The sequence below is a fragment of the Apium graveolens genome, unplaced genomic scaffold, assembly GCF_009905375.1.
Source record: "Apium graveolens cultivar Ventura unplaced genomic scaffold, ASM990537v1 ctg5133, whole genome shotgun sequence".
Classification (NCBI taxonomy): domain Eukaryota; kingdom Viridiplantae; phylum Streptophyta; class Magnoliopsida; order Apiales; family Apiaceae; genus Apium; species Apium graveolens.
In genome coordinates, this window is record NW_027418835.1 from 84,153 (window position 1) to 100,006 (window position 15,854).

A 15,854-nucleotide genomic window follows, 5' to 3' on the forward strand; every position below is an offset into this window, starting at 1 on the left:
CCTGAAGAGATTCTAGTCCCTGAAGATACGGGGTTAAATAATCATGAAATTTCAATAAATTATGTGCATGATATGAAATTATGGGATCGAAGTAAAGCCATAATCGATGATGTATTTGTGTATTCCGCAGCATTGGATATAGACATAAATTCTGATCCTGAACCACAAAGTGTGGATGAATGTCGTCGAAGAAAAGACTGGCCAAAATGGAAAGACGCAATCCAAACAGAATTAAATTCATTGCGTAAAAGAGAAGTATTTGGACCTGTTGTCCAAACACCAATCGGTGTGAACCCTGTTGGGAATAAATGAGTATTCATAAGAAAACGAAATGAAAAGAATGAAATTATGAGATATAAAGCTCGACTTGTAGCACATGGATTTTCTCAAAGGCCTGGAATTGATAATCAAGAGACATACTCGCCAGTGATGGATGAAATTACTTTTCATTTTATATTAAGTATGGCATATAAAGAAAAATTGGAAACACGTCTTATGGACGTCGTTACTGCATACCTATATGGTTCACTTGATAGTGAATTTTTTATGAAAATCCCAGAAGGGTTAAAAATGGATGAGTTCAAGAAACCTCGTCATATATACTCCATTAAACTTCAACGATCATTGTATGGACTGAAACAATCTGGTCGTATGTGGTATAACAGACTAAGTCGTTATTTACAAAAAAATGGGTATATTAGTAACCAAATTTCTCCATATGTTTTTATCAAAAATCACAATCTGGTTTTGTGATTACTGTTGTATATGTGGATGATTTAAATCTTGTAGGAACAACTACGGAGGTTAATAATGTTGTCATATACTAAAAAACAGAGTTTGAAATAAAGATCTTGGAAGGACAAAATATTGTCTTGGGATACAAGTCGAGCACTTGTCAACATGAATTTTCCTCCACCAATCCACATATGCAGAAAAGGTTTTGAACAGATTTTACATGGATAAATCTCATCCATTGACTACTCCAATGGTGGTTAGATCTTTAGAGCCTGATAAAGATCCATTTCGACCACGAGAAGATGATGAAGAGGTTCTTGGTCCTGAAATCCCATATCTAGGTGCACTTATGTATCTTGCAAATAATACAAGGCCAGAAATTACATTTGTTGTGAATTTATTGGCTAGATTTAGCTCTGCTCCGATGGACAGACATTGGAATGGGATCAATCATATATTTCGTTATCTTCGTGGAACAACAGACTTTGGATATGCAGACACTGGATATTTGTGAGATCCTCATTTTGGTAAACCATAAACTGGATATGTATTTACATATTGCAGTACAACCATTTCCTGGAAATCCACGAAGCAAACTACAGTGGCAACCTCAACAAATCACTCAGAACTCATTGCAATTCATGAAGCCAGTAGAGAATGTGTTTGGTTGCGATCTATCATCAAAAATATTCGGGAATCACGTGAATTACCAGACATCAATAGAAGTCATACCATTATGTTTGAGGATAACACTGCATGCATTGATCAACTCAAGGAAGGATATATCAAAGGAGACCAAGACGAAACACATTTCACCAAAATTCTTCTACACTCATGAGCTTCAAAAGAATGGTGAAATTGATGTTCAACAAATTCGGTCATGTGACAACCTTGCTGATTTATTTACGAAATCATTACCGAATTCAACATTTGGGAAGTTACGACATAACATTGGAATGTGTCGATTCAAGGATCTGTTACAACAAAATCAGAGAATGATTATTTTTTCCAGGGGAGATTGTACTCTTTTTTCTTCGTCAAAATTTTTATCCCACCGAGTTTTTTTTAACAAGGTTTTAACGAGACAATCTATGATCCATGTTAAATGACAATCAAAGGGGAGTGTTATAATTGATTGTAATTTTTAAGTCGATGGTAAAATAGTAAAGCTAGTCTTAGGAGTAGAAATTTTGATAATGCATTGAATATTTTTATTCTTCAACTTGGCTATATATATATGGCCTTGTGAATATAAAATTTGCACCAAGCATCCTAATATATGCTCTCTATCTCCCTCCGATTATCATTCTTTCCCTCTCAGATTTAGTAGCCCCCTCTGAAATATTATAGCTAAGTGTTGAGGATTTTAAATAAAATGTTGTTTTTAACATTTTCTGCAGGAATTTACAGTCAATTTTGGATATTCTTCTTCCCTAATTAAACAAACGAAGGTGACCTTATAGGGGAGAGATTCTATCTAACCCCTCTGTTAACATTTCTGCTTGCTCATAAGTCCAACAAGTCCAAACAACCAAATTACAAGAAAACCCAGTAAAAATAGAACACACCAACCATTCCAAATTGCTCAACTCTTGCAGCATCGTCAACAAAATATAAAGCACATGTACCATCTATACATGGAAGATCCTAAACACCAGTTTCTAATAAAACGATGTCAAGGAATTAACAACGCAAGGAAGAATAAATCATCTCATCATACAGACTCTAAATGCACAAAACTAATGAACCCATAGAAGACTAATGATGTAATCATAGTTATACAGAAAGCTTACAACATTAACAAGCACAAGCTAAAGTTAGACAGCCAATTATAATCGAAGGCAGTGACACTCGGTAAATACTTTAAACTTGTCAATTAAATGTTGCACAAGTTCAACAACAACAAAACCAATCCCAATGGGGGGGATCCCAAGTCTTAGAACCATCCAGCCATGCAGCCAATTACAACACCAGAGGCTTGGAGCCAAAAGTGAGGACAGGACCTAGAAAGTTTTCATATGTATTAAGAGAGCTTTCGTCTAACCCTCTTTTAACATTTTGGCTTGCTCATAAGCCCAACTAAGTCCCAACAACCATGTTGCAAAAAAACCCGGAAAGAATACACATGAACCATTCTAAATTGCTCAACTGTTGCAACATCAGCAACAAAACAAAAAGGACAGTACGATCTACGGATCTATATATGGAAGATCCTAAACACCAGTTTCTAATAAAACGATGTTGAGGAAATCATCTCATCATCCATAATTACATAGAAAAGTTACAAACAAGTTGCACGTGATGGTGACATAGCATAGATGCATGGCTGACATGATGACAAAAGTGCGAGTCGAGGATGAGCTTAAATCTTTTCGATCCTACTTGAACCCAACCCCCCCCCCCCCAAAAAAAACCCACAATCAGAGGCACTAGACGAGCTCTAAATCATACAGTGATGGAGTGAAGGATCTGTAACAGAACATTTCTAAATAAACTTGAGTTCAGAAGGGCCCAACCAAACATGCAGAAAAGTAATTTAGCACAATAAAAAACTTGGCCAGCAATCATTAATCGCATGGATCAAACCTCCAACCAAAAGAGTATTCAGCAACATACCAACTTATGTCAAAGAAAACTTGCTTGCTGAAAAGATATCAAAGGAAATATCACAAAAATATTTAACAACAGAAAACCAAGTGATGTAATCATAATTATACAGAAAGCTTACAAGAAAAACAAGCACAAGCTAAAAGTTAGACAGCTAACACCAAGGAACATAATCTAGCATCAATTTGTATGGAGCAGAAACTTAAAATCATTGTTTAGCTTTGAAACCATCCGGCGGACAAAATCTTAGAATGTCAATTATACCGAAAGCAGAGAAGGATCTTCAATTCTGAGGAATGTGAAGTGGAAACGGCCCCAACCATTTCAACTTAAGATATGCACAAAAGTAGTCCACCTCGATAAAAAATCTGCCCCAGCAAAGATTAATCCCACAGATCATACATCCAAAAAAAGGGAATCCAACAACAATACAGACTTATATAATAGAAAAACTTGGTTGCAATTTGCAAAACAGATATCAAAGGAAATATGAGGGACTTATAGGGCGCAAAAGCAATAGAAAACAAAGACGATTTGAATACAATAACTAAAACCATAAAAGAAATAATAGTAGAACCACATGCAATACAAGAGTACGTCAGCTTGACATAAGTGCATCCAAGTCTAGAGTGAACAATGTAACAAGTAAAAAAAATTGTGGAAAGTTAAGCGAGCAGAAAATACATGACCTCCATAGTCTCGGGAAGCAAAACTACAGGACATCATCCCTTGCAACATAAACAGCTTAATGGCGCTGTCTTAAAAGATGCATATCAGTTGAGATAAAGAGTAAAAGTACAGAGAAGATAATCCATACTGAAAAATATCCCAGATGTCTGCAATTACACCTTCTAGGTACAGTAGCACAGTCTAGACTTAAGTCCGTTGAAGATCAAGCTAGGACAGAATTGTAGATAACACCCGGAGTGGCTTGCTTATTAGTATAAATAGGCATAAGGGTAGAGGTGATGAAGTCAGCCCGGAAAAAGTTGACATGGTCCCCCTGCTCGTCCGTGGCATAATCAAATTTATTGATCCAATGAGATCGCTGAACGAATTCTTTCCCATTTTCCTGTTCTTCGGGTTCATGAATGATGTCACCCTGGTGGGAACCATCATGGACCTTAAAGAAGGTAAGAACAGCATAATTGGCAAGTTTATCATAAGGGTCGTTGCCATAGCCGATTACACACATAATTCGTTCCTCACTGTTGATGGTAACAAGCGACTTGGAAAGAGTGGTGAGATGGCGACGAGTTAGGCGGGGAAAGGCATAGATATGATCATGAAAAGATCTATCGTGTGTTAGAGATGGTCGCAAGAACATATCATCACTTGGGATGAGGGTAGGAGAAGCACAAATATCTGAAAATGAAGCAGGTGTATTAAAAATACCCCCAAAGACAGTATTGCCAATGATTTGAATATCAGAATCAAAAGTGGAGCGAGGAAAAACAGAATACTCGGGATAACGGGCGAGTAGACCATATGGGTCAAACATGGTGAGCCATAGTTGATTGACCAAATCAAAAGAGACGACAACATGTGAAGTAGTGGTGAAATATACAATGTCATGAAAGACAAGATGAGAAGTGATACCACAGTGTCTCATGGGTTTATCACCCAAATCAGTCCAAGACTTGGTTTCAGGGGAATAAACTTCAAACTCGAAGAACGATTCGTCAATTGGGTAAATGAGAGGAAAATAGCCCTTTGAAATGACATATAGGTTGTTTTCATAAGTAAAAGCAAGAGGGTCTAGTTTGTTTCCATGCATCCGTGTATCAAGAGGTTCTAAAAGATGCGAGCCACGTCTCTTCTCTGAAGGATCAATTTTCAAAAGCTGAGATTTCCTGATAGTGAAGATTTTGTTATCCCCTCCAATGAAATAGAAATAGGGTTTCAGAAACACAAAAGCAAAATAACAGTCAGTAGCAAGACATTTTTTGCTGAATACAATTAAAGGTGAGAGCGCCACTTCTTCTTCTGGATCTTTCTTCTCAAGACAATTAACAAAATCAATCTTATACAATAAGTAAACACCATCTTCTCTCCTCACAAACAAGAACAGAAAACGATTATCATCTGACCTTATTGATGATGTTTCAACTTTGCTCGCCATCAATTCGCTTCTTCGCCTTTTGCAAACCCTTATTTAGACCTGACAAAATGGGTCTGAATCCGAATAACCGAACCGAAATATATGGATCCGAGATCCGATCCGAGATTCGAATTATATAAACCAATAATTATCCGAAAACCAAATTAAACCGATCTGAAAAGTACCCGAACCGAAAATTTAACCGAAAATGATCCGAAATACTAGATCTGATTATAATTTAGAACCGAACAAAACCGATTTATATAAAATCGGAACCGAATATGATCCGAAATAAACAAAATTCATACTTAAATGTATCTTATATTCGTGATAATTTAATTATTTAATCATAAATTAATGTAAAAGTACATTATATTATATTACATTATATTATATTAAAAGTACTACATTTAATAAAAATATATTTTTTTTAAGTCTCACAACATGAAAAAATAAATAAGTTAGGATTCGAAATATTCGAACCGAATTTTGTCCGATTTTTATCCGAATTTCATCCGCTACCCGAACCGAATGACATCCGATCCGATCCGATCCGAATGGTCTCCGGTTATATTATAATCCAAAAGTGGAACCAATCCGAAATAGATCCAATCCGAAACCGACCCGATTATCCGATTTGTCAGGTCTACCCTTATTCGCTTTAGCCCCTCTTTCGATTTTGGGGTTTTTAAGCTCCCTTTCTCTTTCACCCAAAATTAAAATTCATTTTTATTTTATGTATTATAATAGACAGAAATATTAAAGTTTGATAGTCAGTCCTTCCGTACTTGATGAAATTACTTAATTCCTCTTACTTATTTAATAAATATTACTGCTTTTTACTTAATTATCCTTGTTTAAATTTAAATCAAAAAAATATTATATTTGACTGAAATTACAACAAGTAATTACTAAAAAAAATTTGCAAGCTTGACTGAGAGAAAACGCGCTTTTACTCTAGAATTTCGGAGCCTAACCTATAATTCATGTTATCCTTCCTCTGAAAATATATTTGCCAATTGTCATGACAAGCTAATGAAGTTTGTAATTTACTTGAAAGGAGAGTAAAATTAAATATATATTTTACTGTTAAATTGATATGTAATTATTAATACTATTTTTATAATATTATAATAATCAAAATATTTACTCTTACTTAATAAATTATCTATTTTTATACTATTGCAATGACATCTTTTAGGGAAGATGCTGTCAGTACATTTTGAAGTATAAGCATGATAGAGAATAAGAGACCCGGCTAGGATTCAACTTGGATCTAAAGGATACCAGGCTCGATCGATGGACCGAGACCCCCCTCTCCCAGAACAGTCAAATGGAGAGACCAGACCCGGGCCCTTCCCATGACCCGGATCCTGATCCAACCCGGAACCCTGGCCTAATGCCTACCCGGATCCGGATCAGGGCACAAGCCACCATGAGAGGGGTTCCAGCAAACACATTCACATCCCACAACCCGCCAAGGAAGGGTACGTAGGCATGTGACTATGACAGCCATCAACAACCAACACACCAGACAAGCACGGCGCGTGTCAAAAGGCTGTTAGGACACTCTGGAGGTGGTCCCCCCTGGACACGTGTAAGCGATCCACCCAAGCCAGGCGTCCTCTGATCCCAAGATCCAACGGTCCAGATTTGGAGGTAACTACCCCTAAACCCTACCTTGGGGCTATATATACCCCCAAGGCTGAAGGGTTTAGGGGTTGGAAAATATTTTTACTCTTACACTCACACACTCTCTCATACACTCAAAAACACACAGCAGCCACCACATATAAACACACACACACACCCACAGCAGCCTCTAAATGGCATAAACATACATCCCTTCGTCTTCTCCAAGGCCTGTTCTCATTCTCACACCGGAGGCGCCGTGGGAGCCAAACCCCCCTTCCAGTGTTGTTTTGCAGGCGCCCAACCAGCAGCTACACCCCAGCCACGCACAGAAGGTCCAGGAACGCCGTCGGACGGAGCCGCCCGCTCACCGGAGTTATCATTTGGCGCTAGAAGGAGGGGGCTCCATCCTTGGGTCTCGGTGCCCCTGGATTCATCTTCATCAGCAAACTCTTGAGAGAGTCCACTTTCAAACCTGTAAGAACATAAACAACCAAACCCTTTCTTGAATATGAGTTTTCATTTTAGCCACGTTTGTATGAGCTTCTTGCTTTAGGCCGTGTTTGTGTGAGCCCGCTCTTGTTTGTTAAGTTTTAGTTGTTTAGGGTTTGATAATCTTGGTAATCTCGAAGCCTGGGGTTTAATAGTCTTTGTTAGGAATATATGTGCATTAGTTTGATGATATGTTTAACAAAACACTTAAGTAGAAATTTAGTGTCTGTAGCCTCAACGGATAAGACCACTTTGGCTATCCGTTGATGGTGTAGCTTTACTTAGAAATAAGTCTAGTATTGTAGCATATTTCAGTCTCTGTATTTAAAATTGTAATTCTTAGAAGTTGAGAGAAACTATGAGTCATGTTGACTACTAGATGATATGCAGATAGGAAGGCCAATTGTAAATATTTCATGCCTTGTAATTTTGTATAAATGAAGTGGTATCAACGGATGACTTAAAAGACCTTCAACGGATGAGAAGCTAAGCTTCAACGGATGTCTCTAAAGCTTCAACGGATAACATCCTTCAACGGATGAGAGCATCAACGGATGAAAGCTTCAACGGATAACATCCTTCAACGGATGAAGTCATCAACGGATGAAAGCTTCAACGGATGTTCTGCTAATCAGCCGTTGATAAGTGGTAGTTGTACCTACAAGCAGAGGCACGTGGGTTGACAGAGAAAACTGAGATGTGGTAGCCGAATTTCAGGATCAACAGAAAAAGCAGCCGTTCTTCTTTTGTACAAAGTTGCAATAGTCAACAAAGTACTTGAGTGAACAGGAAAAGAAGCAAGTGAAGAACTTATTTTACTATTGTAATTTTATATTGTTTTTCACTTGTACACTTGGTAATATATATGAACCAAGAAGAAGCTAGTAATTAGATAGATTTTTCCAGAGCTGTTAAGAGATATCTTGAGAGAAAATTCATCTAGTTTGTACTAGGATGCAGCTGTGATCAACATTGTTGAACACAGATTTTCTAATATACCATCTCTGGTGGAACAACAAATCCACCAGAAAAGTTTTTAAGGTCTGTTGTGTTCTTTACATTTGTGCTTGAATATATATCTGTCTGTATTAGCTTAAAGCAATTCACACACTTGTTCTTCTTGAACACACAACTTTATAAACTGCTCAAAACTTGAAAAAGTTTTGAGATTTACATTCAACCCCCCTTCTGTAAATCTCATTGTTAGTCTTCTAGGAATAACAATTGGTATCAGAGCAGGCTCTTGACACACAAAGAGTTTAAAGATCTTGGAATCTAACAAAGATGAGTAAGAAGGATATTGGAGTAAAGATCCCAGTTCTTGACAAAGACAGTTATCACCACTGGAAGGTGAAAATGCACCTTCATCTACTCTCCCAAGATGAAGGTTATGTAAACTGCATTGAGAATGGTCCTCACATTCCCCACAAAGTAGCCACAGTTGCTACGGCCACAATTGCTGTTGGTCAATCCATTCCAAAACCTAGAGCAGAATGGACAATGGAAGACACAGAAGAAGTCCACAAGGATAAGAAGGCTATGAACATTTTGTTTAATGGTCTTGACAAGGATATGTTTGATAATGTGATAAATTGTTCAACTGCCAAAGAGGTTTGGGACACAGTTCAGCTGCTGTGTGAAGGTACAGAACAAGTAAGAGAGAACAAAATGCAGCTTCTCATTCAACAGTATGAGCACTTTCATTTTGAAGAAAATGAATCTTTAAATGACACATTCAATAGATTCCAAAAACTGTTGAATGGACTGAAGCTGTATGGTAGAGTGTACCAGGTGAAGGATTCAAATCTTAAATTTTTGAGATCCTTACCAAAGGAATGGAAACCCATGACTGTTTCCTTAAGAAACTCTCAAGATTATAAGGACTTTACTCTTGAAAGATTATATGGAATCTTGAAGACTTATGAACTAGAGTTGGAACAGGATGAGGTATTGGAGAGGGGGAGAAAGAAAGGAGGTTCAGTTGCATTGGTAGCTGAAAATGAGAAAGAATGCAGAAAAGAAACTGTGAGATCTACATCAAGCTCCAAAGATGGTGTAAGAAATCCAGAATCAGACAAGGGTAAAGGGCAAGTTGCTGAAAATGAAGACAACTCCAGTCAAGATGACTCTGATGGTATTGATGAGCATCTTGCATTTCTGTCCAGGAGATTTGCAAAGATGAAGTTCAGGAAAAACACTAGAGCCACTAAACCCCATAAGAACATGGTGGACAAATCCAAGTTCAAGTGTTTTAATTGTGGTATGAGTGGACACTTTGCAAGTGAGTGCAGAAAGCCAACCTCTGAAAAGAAGAAATTTGAACAAGTAGATTACAAAAAGAAATATTTTGATCTGCTCAAACAGAAGGAAAGGGCTTTCATTACTCAAGAAAGAGACTGGGCAGCTGATGGAGAAGAAGAGGATGAAGACATGGAATATGTTAACTTGGCTCTCATGGCTGATTCTGAGGAGAATGAAGTTAGTTCATCAAGCAACCAGGTAATTACTACTGATATAACACAGCTTACTAAAGAAGAGTGCAATGATGCTTTTAATGACATGTCTACTGAACTGTATCATTTGCGTGTATCTCTTAAATCTCTTGCTAAAGAAAATAGTAGGATTAAAGAGAACAATCTGTTTTTAAGTAATAGAAATGCTGTGTTAGAAGATAAGTTAATTGACCTAGAAAAGACTAAGCTGCATTGTGTATCTGTTGAAAATGAACTAGCTGAATCTATTAAGAAAGTAGAAATACTTTCCAATCAATTAGAGAAAGAGCAAGAGGTGATTAAAGCCTGGAAAACATCTAGGGATGTAAGTGCTCAAATTGCCAAAGTCCAAGGAATTGAATCATTCTGTGAAACTGCCTGGGATAAAAATAAAAAGAAACTGGAATTAATTGATGGACTGTCAACGGATGTGGAATCAACGGATGATGAAAGTTATCCGTTGAAGGAAGAAAAGGAACATCCGTTGAAGGTTCCTCAATTAAAACAGGCAGATGTTTCTAAAAGAGAAAATCTAAAGAAACTCAACAAAAAGTTTGGTTCAACTTCAAAGAACTTTGTCAAAGAAGGAGCAAGCACATCCAAAGATGTCAGAAAGGTGAATGTAGGGCACATGACCTTAGAACAGTTAAACAATAGGCTCAAGATGGTTGAGGATAAAAAGGAATCCAAAAGGAAATCCAACAGAAATGGGAAGGTAGGAGTTAACAAACATAACAATTACACACCTGACAAGTATGCTCCTAGAAAAAGCTGTGTGCATTGTAGTAGTGTTAATCATCTATCTGCTTACTGTAAATCTATTAAGAAATCTCCCATAACTGTACCCTCTTCCATGCCTAACATGTCTGTATCACCTCTACATGCTCTGCCTGTTATGTCTCAACAAAATCCTTATGCACATTTTGCAAACATGCCATATTTTAACAATTCTTATCTTGCTGCATTCAGTATGCCTCAATTGCCATACAATATGCCAATGTGGAATAACATGTATGCACAATCCATGCCTAATAATACTATAAATGTGCTGGATAATGTTGTGACTAACCCTACACCTCAACCAACCACATCTAAGACCAAGGTTGACTCAAACTCACCTAAGTCTAAAGATGCAGGAGGAATGAAGTCTAGGAGAAAGGCTAACAAGAATGGACCCAAGGAAACTTGGGTACCAAAATCAAATTGATTGATTTTGTGGTGTGCAGGAAAATAGAAGAAATCAATGGTACTTGGACAGTGGCTGTTCAAGACACATGACTGGAGATTTCTCCCTGCTCACAGAGTTTAAAGAGAGAGCTGGCCCCAGCATAACCTTTGGAGATGACAGCAAAGGGTTTACTATGGGATATGGCTTGATTTCAACAAGGAATGTCATCATTGAAGAAGTTGCATTAGTTGATGGTCTCAAGCACAACTTACTGAGTATCAGTCAACTATGTGATAGAGGGAATACAGTTTCCTTCAATTCTGAAGCCTGTGTTGTCACTAGTAAGAAAGACAACAAAGTGGTTCTAACTGGAGTTAGAAAAGGAAATGTGTACTTAGCTGACTTCAACTCTACAGATGCAGAATCTATTACTTGTCTTTTCAGCAAAGCAAGTTCAGTTGAGAGTTGGCTATGGCACAAGAAGCTATCCCATTTGAATTTCAAGACAATGAATGATCTAGTCAAAAAGGACTTAGTAAGAGGAATTCCTCATGTTGAATTCTCAAGGGATGGTCTGTGTGATGCTTGTCAGAAAGGCAAACAAAGGAAAGCATCATTTCAGAAGAAGCTTGAAACAACAATTGATGAACCATTACAGCTGTTACATATGGATTTGTTTGGACCAGTCAATGTATTGTCAATAGCAAGAAAAAGATATTGTTTAGTGATTGTAGATGATTTCTCAAAGTTCACATGGGTCTGTTTTCTTGGATCAAAGGATGAAGCAAGTGAAATCATTATCAATCACATCAGGCAAGTCAATAATCATCCTGACTTAAAAGTAAGAAACATCAGGAGTGACAATGGAACTGAGTTCAAGAATTTGACATTAAGGCTGTTCTGTGAAGAAAATGGAATCATGCATGAGTTCTCAGCTCCAAGAACACCTCAGCAAAATGGGGTAGTTGAAAGAAAGAACAGATCTTTAATTGAGGCTGCCAGAACAATGCTTGAAGAATCAAAGTTACCAACATATTTTTGGGCTGAAGCTGTTAATTGTGCCTGTTTCACTCAAAATATTTCTCTGATCAATCAAGCTAAAGGCATGACTCCTTATCAGTTGTTCAAGAAAAGAAAACCAACTCTAAACTTTCTTCATGTCTTTGGATGTAAATGTTTTATACTAAGGAATCAATCTGACCATAAAGGGAAGTTTGATGCAAAGGCTGATGAAGGAATATTTGTTGGTTATTCAGCTGGAAAATCTTATAGGGTCTACAATCTAAGAACCAACATTGTTATGGAATCTGTGCATGTTGTGTTTGATGATAAAAAGATTGATGGACTAACAGATGAGGAACATTATGAGAGACTCAAATTTGACAATATTGAAATATATTGTGATGATAGTGAAGAAGAGATTGATGGAGACGACACTTCAAAAGGAATACAAAATTTGCTCCTGGATAATGCACAAAATTCAGCATCCGTTGAAAGACATTGTGCATCATCCGTTGAAGTACTTAATGAAACATCCGTTGATCATAGCTCATCAACTGATAATCAATTTACATCATTAATTGATGGAACTCCAAGTTCCCTGCAAAGGACCAACAACTCAGGGGGAGTTTCAACTAATCAAAACTCTATCTCACATCATGACAATACTGAGATCACCTCATCTAGAGCTCATCTTCCACCTCAAAGGAAATGGACCAAGAATCATCCCTTTGAACTGATCATTGGTGATGCATCATCTAAAGTGCAAACAAGAAGAGCTACTCAAGATGAATGTCTGTATAGTAGTTTTCTATCTCAGGAGGAACCTAAGAAAGTGGAAGAAGCCTTATTGGATCCAGATTGGATATTAGCTATGCAGGAAGAGCTAAACCAATTTGAGAGAAACCAAGTTTGGAAGCTGGTACCCAAACCAAAGAACAAGAGTCCTATTGATACAAAATGGGTATTCAGAAATAAGATGGATGAAAATGGCATTATCATAAGGAATAAAGCCAGATTGGTTGCTAAAGGCTATTCTCAGCAAGAGGGAATAGATTTTGATGAGACATATGCTCCTGTTGCAAGACTTGAAGCTATCAGAATCTTTCTAGCCTATGCAGCCCATGCCAATTTCAAAGTCTATCAAATGGATGTCAAGAGTGCATTTCTAAATGGGAAATTAGAGGAAGAAGTCTATGTAAGTCAACCTCCAGGATTTGAAGATCCAAATTTTCCAGACTATGTGTATTATCTGTTGAAAGCACTCTATGGACTGAAGCAAGCACCTAGAGCCTGGTATGAAACATTATCAAAATTTCTTTTGGAGAATCACTTCACTAGAGGTACTGTTGATAAAACTCTCTTCTTTAGAAATGTTAATGGCTCTAGTATACTTGTTCAAATTTATGTAGATGACATAATATTTGGTTCTAAAGATAATAATCTTTGTAAGAAGTTTGCTAAGCTAATGCAAAGTAATTATGAAATGAGCCTAATGGGAGAACTAACCTATTTTCTTGGTTTACAAATTAAACAAGTTAGTAATGGAATTTTCATTAGTCAAACTAAATATATTCATGATCTTTTAAAGAAGTTTGACTTAATGGAATGTTCATCTGCAAAAACTCCCATGGCCACTGCCACCAAACTTGAATTAAATAAGACTGAAAGGTCTGTGGACATTACAAGTTATAGAGGCATGGTTGGTTCACTTTTATATTTAACTGCTAGCAGACCAGATATAATGTTTGCTACATGTCTGTGTGCGAGATTTCAAGCTGATCCTAGGGAGTCTCACTTAATTGCTATCAAGAGAATTTTCAGATATCTCAAGGGTACACCAAATTTAGGAATTTGGTATCCTAGAGAATCTGGCTTTGATCTAATTGGTTATTCAGATGCAGACTATGCAGGTTGCAAAATAGACAGGAAAAGTACAACAGGCTCCTGTCAATTCCTGGGAAACAAGCTTGTATCATGGTTTAGCAAAAAGCAAAATTCAGTCTCTACTTCTACAGCTGAGGCTGAATACATTGCTGCTGGAAGTTGCTGTTCTCAAATGTTATGGATGAGGAATCAACTCCTTGATTATGGACTTCATGTTGATAGAATACCTATCTTTTGTGACAACACAAGTGCCATAGCCATAACAGAGAATCCTGTGCAGCACTCAAGGACCAAGCACATTGATATTAAGTACCACTTCATCAGGGAGCATGTCATGAATGGTACAGTAGAACTACATTTTGTTCCAAGTGAACAACAAATTGCTGACATATTTACCAAGCCACTTGATGAATCAACATTCACAAGATTGGTAAGTGAGCTAGGTATGCTTAATTACTCTTAAAATTCATGTCTTCTTTGCAATTTGATGTGGAGCCTGAAATATATTAGTTGCTAGAACAAATTTGACTTTTAACAAAGTTTATTCCATCAACGGATGTTCCCTATCCGTTGAAAGTCAAAATTGCTCTATCAACGGATATTCATTATCCGTTGAAAGACAAGTATATCTCTGGAACTTTTATCCGTCAACGGATAAAGCTGAAGTACTTTTCAACGGATGACAATTTACATTATCCGTTGAAATGTCACATCAGACGTTTGAGGTGTTTCACAGCCGTTGATTCTATTTTCTTAACCGTTGATACCATACATACATCTTTATGTATTGGTTTTAAAGGTAGTTATTAGAATACTTACAGTTTATTCTTAAACGGCTGAAATTCACCAACACCCATTTATTGATTAATCCTTTATTTTTTTTTAAAAGCAAATAAGCCCTTCTGATTGTTCATTATTACTTTACGCTTTCTTAGAATTTCAAGCATTTACCATTTTCTCTCTGCAAAACCCTCAAGTTATTCTCTGCAATTTCTACTCACAACAATGGCACCAGTCGTGAAGATTATGTCTCAATCTGGGTTCATCTACGAGAAGAATAATTTCATAGCTCTGGTAGAGAAGAATGAAGCCCACTCAGATTATCACAAAATGATGGACTTCATCAAAAACTGTAAACTTAGCTATGCAATGCTGGAAGCCCCAACGATTTTCTGTGAAGTAGTTGAGGAGATTTGGACAACTACTGAGTTCAACTCCATGGATATGACTATCTCCTTCACTCTCAAAGGTAAAAATCACTGTATAAACTGTGATGACTTACAAGCATGTTTTAAATTACCTGAGAACAATGCCATGACACCACACACTGATAGTGATGTATCCAGCATGTTAGATTCCATAGGTTACTCTCTTAACTCTGCTAATTTAGGGGGTATTAGACGAAAAGGCCTTAGGAAAGAATGGAGTTTTCTTGGGGATGCCTTCATAAAGGTTTTCTCTGGGAAAATTAGTAATTTTGATGCCATAACTTCATCTCTTGTTAACATGTTCTATATGCTTGTTTCTGATAGGTACTTTAACTTTAGCAACTATGTGATGCTAGAATTAGGTACTAGATTAGGTAACAAAGCTAATAGACCTAATAACATCTATTATGCTAGATTCTTTATGTTATTGGCTAACCATGTTGCTGAAGGTTTAGTCATAATCAATGAGAATAATAAACTCAAGTGCTGGGCACAAGAGAAAAGAGTTCTTGCAGACTTGAAGAGAATGGATC